Consider the following 13242-nt stretch of genomic DNA (forward strand, 5'->3'; position numbering starts at 1 on the left):
TTGTGACGCCAATTAAATAAGTTACATGTAGCTCTACGGAAAGGTTTTGGTTAACAAAAATGGTTGTTTTCTGTTGAAAAAAAGATATAAATGTTTTTTTGTGGTATAAAAACAATCACTTTACTCTGAAATGTGTTTTCCATTTTAAAATACAGTAGTTAGTCAGAAATATTGGGGCATATTATGTTGTATACGCAAAAATGCTGCTAGTTTAAACAGACATGTGCACTACAGTGAGGTAATAAAGGAACTTAAAGTGAAAAACCTTAATTAGGTCTCTGTAGTAGACGAGCATGATAGAAAATGTCTTCATGTGACATCATGTAAGGGGTGTGAACAACATCAAACAGAAAGTTAATCAATTAAGTCATTCTTCCACCCTTTCCTTATCCTAGGAGACAATGGGCACAAGATGGCGTACACCCTAGACAGGGTACCCATCCATTACACACACATGGCACACACTACGAGCAATTTGGAAACACCAATTAACCTTATTCTCATGTCTGTGGACTTTGGGAGAAAACTGGATTACCCAGAGGAACCTCACCAAGCAGGAGCAGGAGAACATGCAAACTCACACACATAGGGGCGAGGCAAGAATCAAACCCTCAACCCTGGAAGTGCGAGGCCAAAGTGCTATTCAATACGTTACATTGGATAAAACCTGCAAAAAAATGACATATACTTTATTACTACAGTATATATGTTATATATTATACTATAACATATAGTCATAATGTTTACATTCTTTTTTTTTTTTTTTTACAGGAATACATGTACACCTGCTCCAGTCAGCCAATGATGTAGTGACAGCGGAATGCATAACATCATGCTGATACAGGTCAAGAGCTTTCACTTAAAAGTTTACCTCAAACATTAGAATTGAGAAATAGTGTGATCTCTCTGATTTTATCCCTGACATAAGTGTTAGTGCCAGCTGGAATAGTTTCAGTATTTCGATCTCCTAAGCTTTTCATGGATAACAGTCTCAGACATCCTGAGAACAGAGTGTCTGCGGGCAGAAGCAAACGGGTCTGATTTTAACTCAAATATATAGTAACTCCAAAATGTATGCTTCACAATCATAATAAACTGAAAAGCATCTCAGAATGAACGACACTGGAAACCTTAAGGTGATTGGTCTATAAGAACTGTTCCACTTTTGTCAGCCTAGAACAATACTCTAAGCTTATTATGGCCACAAACTCTCAGAAATAGGGCAACTGAGGATTGGCAACAAATTAGGTGATTTTTTTGTTTGTTTGTTTGTTTGTTTTCTGTACAATTTTGTGTAAACCCTAGATAGGGCTGTGTTTTAAAATCCCAGGACTTTGGCACTTTAGATATGTACATATTGCCATAGAAACAAACTATACAATGGTACATAGTAACATACAACATCGTCGCAATTTTACAAAAACGTTTTTTTTTTTTTTTTTAATACCTGGTATTGGCCACACATATGACACAAAGAATTAACATATTAATTTATGTCTTTTAATTTCTCAAACATTGTTTTTTAAAACTGGCCTTCAGTCCTGTGTTGTACAAGTACTATAGATCATCAATACACTAGATTTTTAGTACTATGTACTATGTAATACATGTACTATGTATTAGGGATATGGTGCTATTAATGTTAGGAAAACAGAAATACAACGAATACCTAAAAGAAATATAGTTTCCCATTATATTTGAATTTATCCAACCGTAGTCTACTCTTAAATGAGATTGCAATGACACTTGTACTCAACAATTTTGTGACCAAACAAGAAAAGTCATTCTTGTACTTGCACATGATACAGGATGATTTATCTGGACACTAAACTCTTAACAAGCTAGATAACAATTGCTCTAAAAAACATATTAAATACACATAAATCTATTCATTTATAGCTCCGTACCATCAAAAATGATTTAAGGTCTGTTTTCTCTAGCAGAATGTGTGTGTAATTGTTTTATGAGTCAATAATTTAATTACAAAATGACTTATACAACACTAGAAGTTTAATTGTACATTTAATTTAATATTTTATATGACATATTGCTAAATCAATATAATTTAAATGAAATCATTTTATATATATTAATTTTGTAATTCTTGTAAAGGTAAAGAAAGTGTAATGAATCTCTCTAAATTACGGCCAATAAAGTAATAAGACATTGGAGCTTTGCTAGTTAAAAGGCCTTTGACACTTGAACTGTGTCAGTTTCCAACCCCCTGCAGGATGCAAGGGAAGTCTCCCCACCACCCACCATCATAAAACCACTTCTACAGGCTTGTTCCACTCTGATTTATAGTCTTGTGGCTACAGCACTGTGGCATTTGCTTATTTAAATATCATGTTCAAGTTTTATTTACAATTAGATTAATATAATGTTGACATCATTATGCATTAGTGGTACATGCATGTTGCACAATGACTTTGCATGCTTGTTACACAATTACAAGACAGTTATTTGTCAATTTATATGTCAACCTTAATTGGTTTCTTAAATTTCTTATTCAAAAGTTTTTTCAGATAAACTGTTGAAGAGACTATATTTATCATAATGTTCTGAAGTATGTCCTGCTAACATTACAACACTACTTGTTTAATTATCTATACAATATATTTTATTACTAGAGCATTATTAGAGCTTTTTTAGAGCATAAGAAAAAACATATAATAATATGTGTGTAATTTTACCACCTTTAAATTATTTAACTTTAATGATTTGTCATCCAAATATTTATCCAAAAAGTTATTTTATTGAAATGGAATTGTTATTTAATATTTTTTGTCTTAATTTTCATGATGATGATGATGGTGATAAGTGATGTGTTGTTTATATGTCCCACAGTATTCAGCTAACACATCTGCACATTACACTATTGATTTCTTTCTGATATGCATTGCTTTCTAGAGTATTTACTTATGTATGTTCTTCACTGTTCCTTCCTAGCTTGCATTATAATCTGACCATTGCCTTACTAATCTATCACACCAGATCACTCAATCACATGTTCACTCTTGTATTTGGTATGTATTTATTTGTTATGTATGTGTCAAACAGAAATCTTTATTTTAATGTGTGGGTCACATGTTTGTACAGCTGCCAAAGGTGCTGAAATGCGAGTCTAAATACATGCTTCAGAGTGACACCTTGTGGTTAGTTTTTACTTACTGCATGTTTGTGCATGGATGTAGGTGAAACTCTTTACTATTCTTCTGAAGAGCATTCTCAGTGGTTGTGAAAAGCGTTTTAATGTTACACGTGTGCAATATTAAAATTACACTGCTTATGATGCAATAAAATTTGCAATAACATACAAATTATATAGGTGTACTACAGTAAATAAAGGAGCAAAAAAGAGTTGCAATTTTAGAAAGAATGGAAAGATAATTCATTCCTTCCCAAAGAACTCTTAAGTGGTTTCTTTATTCTTAGAGATTATATACAACTAAGAACAAATTAAATATCTGGTTGTGAGGGCACTTCAGACCACCCCCCCTGACCCTAACCTGTCTGGTCTGGTCTGATGGGAAACATTGTCTTCAAAGCTAAGACAAGTGTGTAAAGACAGAGCCAACACTAAGATACATCCTGACCGAATCATCTATGCAAGCTTGTCTGTTTGAGCAGGTCTCCATACAAACAACAATGAGCCTGTTTGTCCTTGCTGGGATCGGTAAACATCCTCAACGCAAACAGCAGTGAGGGAGAGAAAAAAGTCACACCACCAGGCCAGCTGCTTTCTCACTCCATGTGCCCTTTGAAGTCTGTAGGAGAGAGCTGATAATGGAGAGTCTAAATTCTTAATCCTTTTAATTGGAGCGTGGGTCACTCAAGCTTTATCTTGTTCTCTGTGGCCATAGACAAGACATCCGATTTATGACCAGATCTTTCAGAGGTATGATACCTTGATCTTTTTTTGGAGCTTGTAGTTTTAAATAATGTTAAATTACATTAAATCTATTAGGGTGAATGAATGAATGAATGAATGGAAATGGTGACAATGTTCTCTTGTCTTAAATACTCCTGTATATACAATAATTAAACATATAAACTCAACTGAAGTAAAGGGTTTTTGACCTTCTAATTAATTGAATTAATCAAGGCATCTGAAAATATGTTCAAATGCAAAAGCAGATGAGTTGCTGCTGATCAAAAACTTGGTTTTATATGTAACTTCCTTTTTGGCTGTAAAAAAATAGACGATTATTTACTAGGTAATTGCTATTAGCTATTTTAGGGTATTTTTAAAATGTTAGAACAAAGTAAAGTATGAGTACTAAAAGAGCTCACATGGAATTTGTGCAGTAATTGAAAAAATGCTAAACAAATAATAGCAATTTGATTGTGGATTCATAGTAATATTTTTGTTAAAGATGTGCATGAACACTACAAACCAGCAGAACAGCATTATTGCACAGATGTCACAGATGCTGTAAATCTTTGAACCTGTCAGAAACAGATGAACAATATTCTATCAAAAGATATTAGCATCATTGGTGATTTGATGAAGGTGGTGCAGAGTGCTGTCTAACATATCTAATTGTTCTGTACACTGTAATGTTTATCATTTTTCTGTTTTCTCAGAGGTTTCAAAAAAATGATTAAATCTGAAATCAATTATATGCTTAATATTATAGTACGTCCCTGGCTGCAGGTGCAGTGAATGCAGCCGTGTTGCAGCTCTGTTGCTAGGAGGCGCAGAGGAGGCGCATTAACTCAGTGGGTCATTACAGCTTCCTTTTGAGTACAGTACCCCCTCCTCCACAAGCCAGACAGCCAGGCATCTGTTTCAGCCCATCAGGCCCTGTCTGGCCTCCACATGCATGCCCTAAATCATTTCTAGTGAATTACACACACAACCTTCTCCCTATAGGCTTTATTTGTATTTTGAGTGTTGCATCAGAGCTGTGTAATCAACGTGTCACTTATTCCTCTAAATATGGTACTTGTGGTGAAAGTAACATGATTTGCCTTCATTCATTGCCTTCGTTTCTGTATTAGATCAGACTTTGATTCCCGGGCTTATTCTGATAGCTATAAAAGTACCCGCCCATGCACATGGATTCAATCTGCAGACGATTTAATCTTTATTTTGTTTACCTGATTGAACAAACAAAATCTGTGTCATCTCTAAATTTGTAATAGTGCTGCAACATAGTCTAACCAGACTAACCTAAAAAGTGATACTCTCTAAAAAGCACAGCAAATTGTTTAATCTCCTGACAACTATTCTTCTCTAAGCCACCTCCACCTCTTCATGCTTGTTTGTACCTGCCATGTCACTCTGCTTGTCTACTCAGCATGCCACTGTGTAACATCTTATCTGTTTCTTGAAGATCAAAGACCTGCGCTGATTTTTATCAGTTACTATCTCTCCCCTCATTCTCCAATCTAACTCTTTCTTAGTACTGGACTGACCTGGTCTGCACATGTTATGTCTGTTGGCACACAGGTCTTTCTTTTTTTCTATCTAGAAAAAAAACTTCATTCTACTTGGCCTGACGAGACAGATTCTGCCTTAGGACAAGTGGAAGAGGTCAGACTGCCCCTTGTCTTTACAACTAAATAGCTGACCTCGTTAAGGTTAACTGGCAAGGTTAACTCAGTGCAGTAAATCTGAGACCTGCTACACTCTTATAGAGAAATCTGATATGAAATATAAGTAAGTTAAAAATGATTTCTCACATATTTGGAAATTCATTTTTGACTTGTTTGTTGCTTAAAACGACTGATCAATGGTTTCATGATTTAGGTGCAGATTGACAGACCATGTGCATGTTTGAACAGCCGGACAGTGAGGGAGGCAAATTTCCAAAATCACGACCTTGTCCTGACCTGGCTGAAGGAAGTGGTCATGCAGCTCAGGACAAAGCACTGAAGGAGAGAGTCTGATGGGGCTGGACAGTCGGTCTGGAACAATGGAGGCCGCGCATTTAACCAAAGAGCAAAACAAAGGATGGGACAGCCTGCTTCTTCCCACTCACACCTCACCTCAGTGCTGGCATTTCACACTGCCTTGTGAACAGCAATTCAATCAAACTACTGTTTAAGCTAACCCTTGGCCAACACAGAAATCTATACGTCCTAGTTGGTTTGTGTTTAAAAAAACCTGTCACTTTCTGTTTTACACTAACACAAACATGTACTTCAAATATCTGGAGTCTGTAGTATGGTAAACAATGTACTTTGAAAGGAGGCGATGTTAAGATCACTTTAAAATGACATGAAAAGACCCAGAGGACACTTACAGTACAAGTAAGAACATACATGCTACCAAACTTCATCCTATAGTTATGGTGTATGGTTAGTTCTGCCACAGACGAAGGAAGGTGTGAGGGACTGATTGCTCTCTGTAGGGAGTTCAAGGCACCGAGTTAAGCGCCCTCTGGCTAGAGCCAAGAGGGAGAACTCACAAGATTCCCCTTTAGTCTTTCAATGGACTGCTCCACCCCTTTACCTGTACTAGCTCTGGTGCAAGGTGTGGGTCCGCATATCAAACACTCACCATGTCTTTGATGTTCAGAAAAACATAAACACTGATCTGACCTGAGTCGTAACAGCTTATTTGTTCTCTTTAGTCATTCATGGGCTTCTTGTTGAATGGAAAGGCTTCAAAGGGACTTCTAAGTGGGCTTGGCTTACAGTAGCCATGCTGGCTCTGAGAGGACTGACCTGCTAGGTTGAGGGTTGGAGGAAGGCCATCTGGTTTCCTGCTCCTAAGATTTGATATTGATTTATTGGTTGTACGTGTAAAGATAGGAAGAAACCAGCTGGCATGGGATCTCTCCTTTTAAATGCTTTTCTTAACCATTTTCTGTTGGCTTTACTTCTTTACTACAAACATATAGGCAAAATATATAATAGACCAATAATGCATGATGCAGTGTGATTATTGTGATTAAAAAACTTTATTGAAAAACGTACTAAAATGCTTATAGGCCTAATAGGCCTAAGATATTTATAATATTATCACATGTTATAAAAGGTTAAAAATATGATACTATATTCATAATTCTATTGTTTTGTCCCTAACCAGTCATAAATGTAAAAAAAAAACAAAAAAAAAACAATGCCGTTACCCTATTAAATAAAAATAATAAAGACAAACTATACAAAATCTTTGTGTGTGTTCACATATGTTTGTCTACACCTAAATCATAGACAGTGGCTTCATTTTGGTCATGATATAGGCCAATGCATCTATTTGTTTTCTCACTATTCAAAAAGTATTAATGTGGCTCTTCTCTCAGTTTACTCATCACTTCTTCTTCTTATTTTTCTCTGCTTTCATCCCCACACCAAGGCAGTGACTGTGATTCTGATAATGAGGTGAGAACTTTATTGCTCTCAGCCTCCTGGCCTGGCACCAGCTTGTGAGAGCTGGACCTGGTTCAGTATTGCTGCTAGGATTGACAAACAGCTCCCCCTGTTGATCATATTTCTTTACAATACCTACACCCTTGTTTTACTGGGAACATTTTGGTTTAGGATGGCTGGTCAGGGGATGCCCAACTTCAGATTCTGACTTCACACATCAAGCTATGAGGCTTGTGCAGGAAACTATGGGCTGAGTGAAGTGACTTGCCCTTCCTTGAGCACTCCATTTCAAAGTGTGGGATCAAGGACAGACATGCGCATGCCATGTGCTGAATGACAATGGCTGCTCCCTCCGCCTGTGGCTCCTGGAAGAGAGAGAAACATCCAGGACAAAGGGACTCTGGAAGTTCCCGAGGTTAATGAATCCAAGATACGCAGCCTGTGAGAGGGTTGGCAAACAGGGAGGACACTATGCAATTCAGGAGGAAGTTGGGGCCCTATCCCCTACAATGAATGCCACAGGGAGAAAGAGAGAGAGAGGGAGAGAGAATGTAAAAGAGAGTGAGAAAGTGCAAAGGAGATCAAGAGAGAGGGGAACAGGGCGGAGATTCATCTGGTGCGGTGAAGACCTTGCGGCAACACATAACATGGGGGCCACGTTAAATGGCTCGGCCCTTAATGGATACGAGACAGCACATACTCACACTTCACACTAGTTCCTTTACATCAGCACCATCTCAGTACCTTGAATTAAGGGGTATATGAATATGACAGTAAGATCAAAGGAATCTGCAGTGACACGTTTAAAGGATGTGCTGCAACCTTCATGAAAATTTCTTAAGAGGCTCTTCTTATTTGCATTTCTTAAAGACCTCATGACACCACTAAAAAAAAGTCAATTTCACCTTTAACCTACTCACAATTATAATATATTTTAGCTTTTTTAATTTACAGACAAATAAATATTTTATGCTGTTTTCTTGCCTTTGTATTTTTTTGTTCTTGCATTTCTTACAATTTAATAATCAATATTTCAGGGACTAGAATATAAGTACTGATGGAGAACATCCCCGCACCTCTCTTTGTCATACCCAACCCCCTTGGCACAAGACCACTCTCTTTTGAAGAAGCTGTCATTTCCTTCTCGTGGCTCTGTTATTTCAGTAGTGAAGGAGCCAAGTGGCTCTTCACAGGGAGCTGAGGTTGTCAGCTCAGCAGGGGAGGGAGGTGCACCCCACAAGGGGACACAGCACAAAAACAAACACCGGCCCCAACAGGAAAGGAGCGACAAGATCCTGCTGAGATACAGTGAGCATCCATGCCCTTATGTAATGTGCCATATCACAAAAAATATATAATATTTCCAGATTCATTTATGTAATTTGTCTTTTACAAAGAACTGATGTAAAGTATTTAATCACATGTAATCAAACCAATTGTCTTTCTCAGTAATGGTGAATGTTTGACAGTAGCGACAGAACCATCCATATACATACATATTTCAATCTTTTGCACAGAGAAAAAAATCCTACAATAGTTTAACCTATTTAAAGGCAATCTTAATGACAAGCCTTCCTTTTTCTTACTGTAGTGGCATTGATATCTCTGTTTATACTGCAGAAAAATTTGATTTTGCTCCATTATATGTGCACAGGCACCATAGATCTTTTATCCTTCATTTATATTTAGTTGAGATTTTTAAATAAATTTAGCTTTGAATACAACATGCAATATATTGGCCAATTCATGTGTGAAAATGATTCCTCATGCTCATAAAACCACTCACTCACAGTTTGAATCCTGGAATATGCCTGTGCCATTGGAGAAGAAAAGAAATAGTTGATAGTATAACCTGCTCATTTAGTTCAGTTAGGTCATCAGCTGACTTGATTCGTCAAATAATGTTTTTTGCTGAGCCTAGACCTGACCATCCGAAGTAATCCCATATTATAACACTGCCTCCTGAGGCTTGTACATTCGGCACTATGGATGCACCGCTTCCCTTCTGACCGTAATACGCTCATTGCTCTGGACTAGGATAGATCTAGACTCATCAGATCACATTTCTTGTCAGTTGTTTTTTCTTTTTTAGTTGCTCCAAAATCCAATCTATATACTATGCAAATTAAGCCCCCCCCCCAATTAGCCTTACTAAAAAGTTATTTTCTTATGGTCAAACAGCTGATTGATCCCAATCCCTTGAGTTCTTGTCTTCATGTAGAAATGCTCTTAGTTTTGGATTTAGTCTAGTCTTAGATATATACGGTTGATTTCTTTTTTTCAATACAACAACATCAAGAGTTAGAGTTCCATCTAAAATTATTCATTTTTTTTTTCATCACAACTGCACACAGTTCAGCACTATTCTTTCAGTTTTTATTAACAGGCAGTTCTTAACACACAGTAGCCTAATTTTAACATTTCCTTTGCTTGATGCAGACCAACAATCTGAAACTGCAAAAACAAATTGGCCATTGTACACTATACATTTACCAGTATAATCAGTAATATTAATTTGCTATATTGAATAAAAAAGACTGGTTAAGTGTGAAAATAAAGAAGCAAGCAGCCATTTGACCTATTGACCTACATCAAAGCAAAGCCCACACTCCAGAATGTTCCATGCATGTAAGCCCATTAGTTTACATTACTGAGTATACACTGCCCTCTGCTGGTTGTTCCTAACCTAACCTATATTAACTATAATGATTTGAAAGTAATTTAAACATACCTTATATTTAAAGAAATTAGCTAAGACGATTGAATGAAATAAACTATAGCTTTATTATTACAATTGAATAAACAACTTACATTTCTTACACCATCAATAATTCTTAAAATACATTATTAAATAATTAGATTTTCTCTCAAGATTGTGTAAAGAACCCCTAAAATCTAAATATGATTCAAATGCATGACCCCTTTTTATCTTTTAAAATGATTCCATCAACAGAAACCATATTTTTAGAATGAAATAAATATGTGATCACACATCTCCACAAACAAAACCAAAAAGCCTTCGACATCTCCACAAACAAAACCAAAAAGCCTTCGACTGACCTGCACAAATTATCGATAATAAAAATGTAATTCATTATAAAAAGCACACACACACACACACACACACACACACACATAATACATACATACATTTTTGGTAGCAACATTAAAATTAAGAATATTACAATGAGATTTTCAGCTTTGCAGCAGGTACAGATTTTAAATGGGATGTGGAAGTCTTGGATTTGACTCTGCTATTCCAAAACACAAGCCTCATTAGTTTCAAGACATTACTATTGACTCCTTTTTTGACTCATTGTCTGCTACTTACTGAGCCAACATAGTCACAATGACCTATAACTTTGCCAACAAAGTGGGGACATTATGTCGCCAACCTCTGGCAATCTACAGGAACATAGACAATCAGTCAGAAAATTTGAAAATTCCAATTAGTTGACAAAACATGTTAAGGCAAGATTTGAACCCCCAACCCTGGAGGTACAAGGTGACAATCATAACTAATATAATAAATAATAGGACTTTTAACTAAGTTTCCACTCATTCATTTTACCCTAAATGCAGTTGTCTGGCTTGTTAAAACCATTTAAAGAAATTCTCAACAGTTTGTTTATATGTCCTAATCTGCATTTTTTCTTGTGAGACGGGCCAAAGTCAGAAATGTATATTATGGAGACACCCAATTAAATTACAATTGAAATGAATCAAGGACATATGTTTAAGCTCTCCAAACCACCAGAAGGATTGTAAAACATCTGAATAGTGAATTGCATGGCTGTGCAAAACATTTCCAGCCAAACTACAGTACATAGTAATGTATTACAGTTTGCCACTGCCAAAGTGATGATTGGATAATATATATTCAAATACCTAGGACAAAATGTACATTTTTACAGTCACCAAAGCTCAGACCTGACCCCCAGTCAATTGAGGTGCAAGACAAAAACCGTAACCACTGTGGGTATAAGGAAGTACTGGCATACGTAATAAACCTAGTAATTTAGTAATTACATGCTGATTACAGATGCTCTGATGATTTCCTAATGGAATCCTACAAACTGGCATCAAGGGTGGCATGCACTTCTAATACGTTAGTTATTTATCTGTTAGCATGTACAGTTGTTGACCTATCTCTAAATGAATTCTTTTGGCCAGGTATTAGAAATCCACATCTGGCCTCACCATATCAATGTGTTTCCAGCTCTATTACTAGCTCTTCTCTGTGCAGAATTCATCCATACGTCACAGAGTTCTATATATCGCCCCTAAATAGTAACAAACTACTTTTCATGAACTTGTGCAAAGCAAGTCTAAAGTTGCCAAACCACCTGCCCATTTTCCCTATCTTGGTTGAGCTGCACCTTGAAAGGACAAACTATTTTATTTTTGATGTTGTAGCTGCACATAAACAAATAGCCCAGAGTTGCTCAAATTAAAACGAATTAAATCATGATTGTTCTTCAAACTTTTTTTTTCTTTAAAAAAAACAAACAAACAGTCTTACACAAAGTGGATCTCCTAATTTCATGCAACACCGTCACATCCAAACTATTTACAGGTTAAACCAACAGCCTCTCAAAATGACTGTGCATGTCCCTGCTCCTGTTTGGGGTTTTTGGCAGCTTCCCAAGCAGATCTGGCTCTTCCCGGATATACAGAGAGGATTGGCACTTTGTGTATGTAGAGCTAGCTCCTTTGAGTGACTCACCACATGAGAACTATAGTCTAGCAGTCCAGGAAATACTAAATATGGTGACTCATGGCACACTGTCTGTTTGCCTTTAATGGGAAATTAGTCCAAGAGTTTGTCATTTTCCTTTCCTACTAAACAGCAGCAAATTCCTGTCTATCATAAAGGTCTAAGTTGCAGACATACCAATGCTGTACAGCACTATGAATGACATCTCTCTAGGTCCCATAGGTTACTACTTTCCCAAAAGGGCACTGCCCGGCATCCTGGAGCTTGATTGGAACTTGGCAGAGATCACCAGAATTGGCAGGTCCACTATTGGGACCCTGAAATGATGTGACAAATCTGAAAGGGTCTGAAATGGCATGGAGAACTTTATGTTGTTTTATTTGACATTCAGCATGACTGGTTTGGTGGTAGGTCAGACCTTACACTGGTGCAGTGGGTCCTGGGTACCTGGCCTCATATGGCAAGAGTATGCAGGCGGTTTCTAGAAAATGAAGGAATTGACGTTGACATGCCCCCACTCTCACCTGGCATAAATCCACTTGAACACCTCTGGGACATTATGTTTGTGTCCATCTAAAACTGCCAGGTTGCACCTCAGGCTGTCCAGATCTGGGAGGAGATACAGCAGGACACCATCCGTTGTCTCATTGAGAGCATGCCCGACATTTTCAGTCACACATAAAAGGACACGGAGCCATACAAATTATTAAGTATTGCACCATTTTAAGTTTCTGGACTAAACTGCTTCATTTTTAAAATTCTTTTTGGGGTGACTTTGAATTCTACCCTGTATAGGTTAGTAAATTCTTATTTCCATCAAATGATTTGGCATACGTTTGTTCCTAAGACATTTCCATGTTCCATTTCAGTATAGATATTGTGTTTTCACTTTCACTTAAAAAAAGCTAATCCTGTTCAGGGTGTACCCCAACTTGTGTCCATAGTTTCCTGAGATAGGCTGCCATAGCTTTTATAAAATTCTCCTTTAAAAACAACATACCTGGAGTCTTGTTAAGAAAATGATGTGTGGACTAGAGTTATTTTGACTGAAAAATATCATTCAAACTTTTTGAGTTTGCTCTGCATGAGATGAATACACTAATGTGAGCCATGACTCGCCAAAAAGACCTTCCAGTGGTGCTATGACTACTTATTTCAAAGACTTTAGAAATGTAACTGAAAAAGTATGGTGGAGGAAAAATCAT

The 13242-nt window shown here is 36.9% G+C and overlaps 1 long non-coding RNA gene across 1 annotated transcript; it reads left to right on the forward strand.

Annotated features, from left to right (window-relative positions):
• Nucleotides 1-761: 761 nt before the first annotated feature.
• On the forward strand, nucleotides 762-6918 carry LOC128532274 (uncharacterized). The gene is made up of 3 exons (XR_008361279.1): nucleotides 762-844; nucleotides 5478-5665; nucleotides 5756-6918. It is a non-coding gene; the product is annotated as an uncharacterized LOC128532274 (long non-coding RNA).
• The last annotated feature ends 6324 nt before the right edge of the window (nucleotides 6919-13242 follow it).

Source organism: Clarias gariepinus, chromosome 10 (genome assembly GCF_024256425.1).
Source record: "Clarias gariepinus isolate MV-2021 ecotype Netherlands chromosome 10, CGAR_prim_01v2, whole genome shotgun sequence".
In the NCBI taxonomy this organism is placed as follows: domain Eukaryota; kingdom Metazoa; phylum Chordata; class Actinopteri; order Siluriformes; family Clariidae; genus Clarias; species Clarias gariepinus.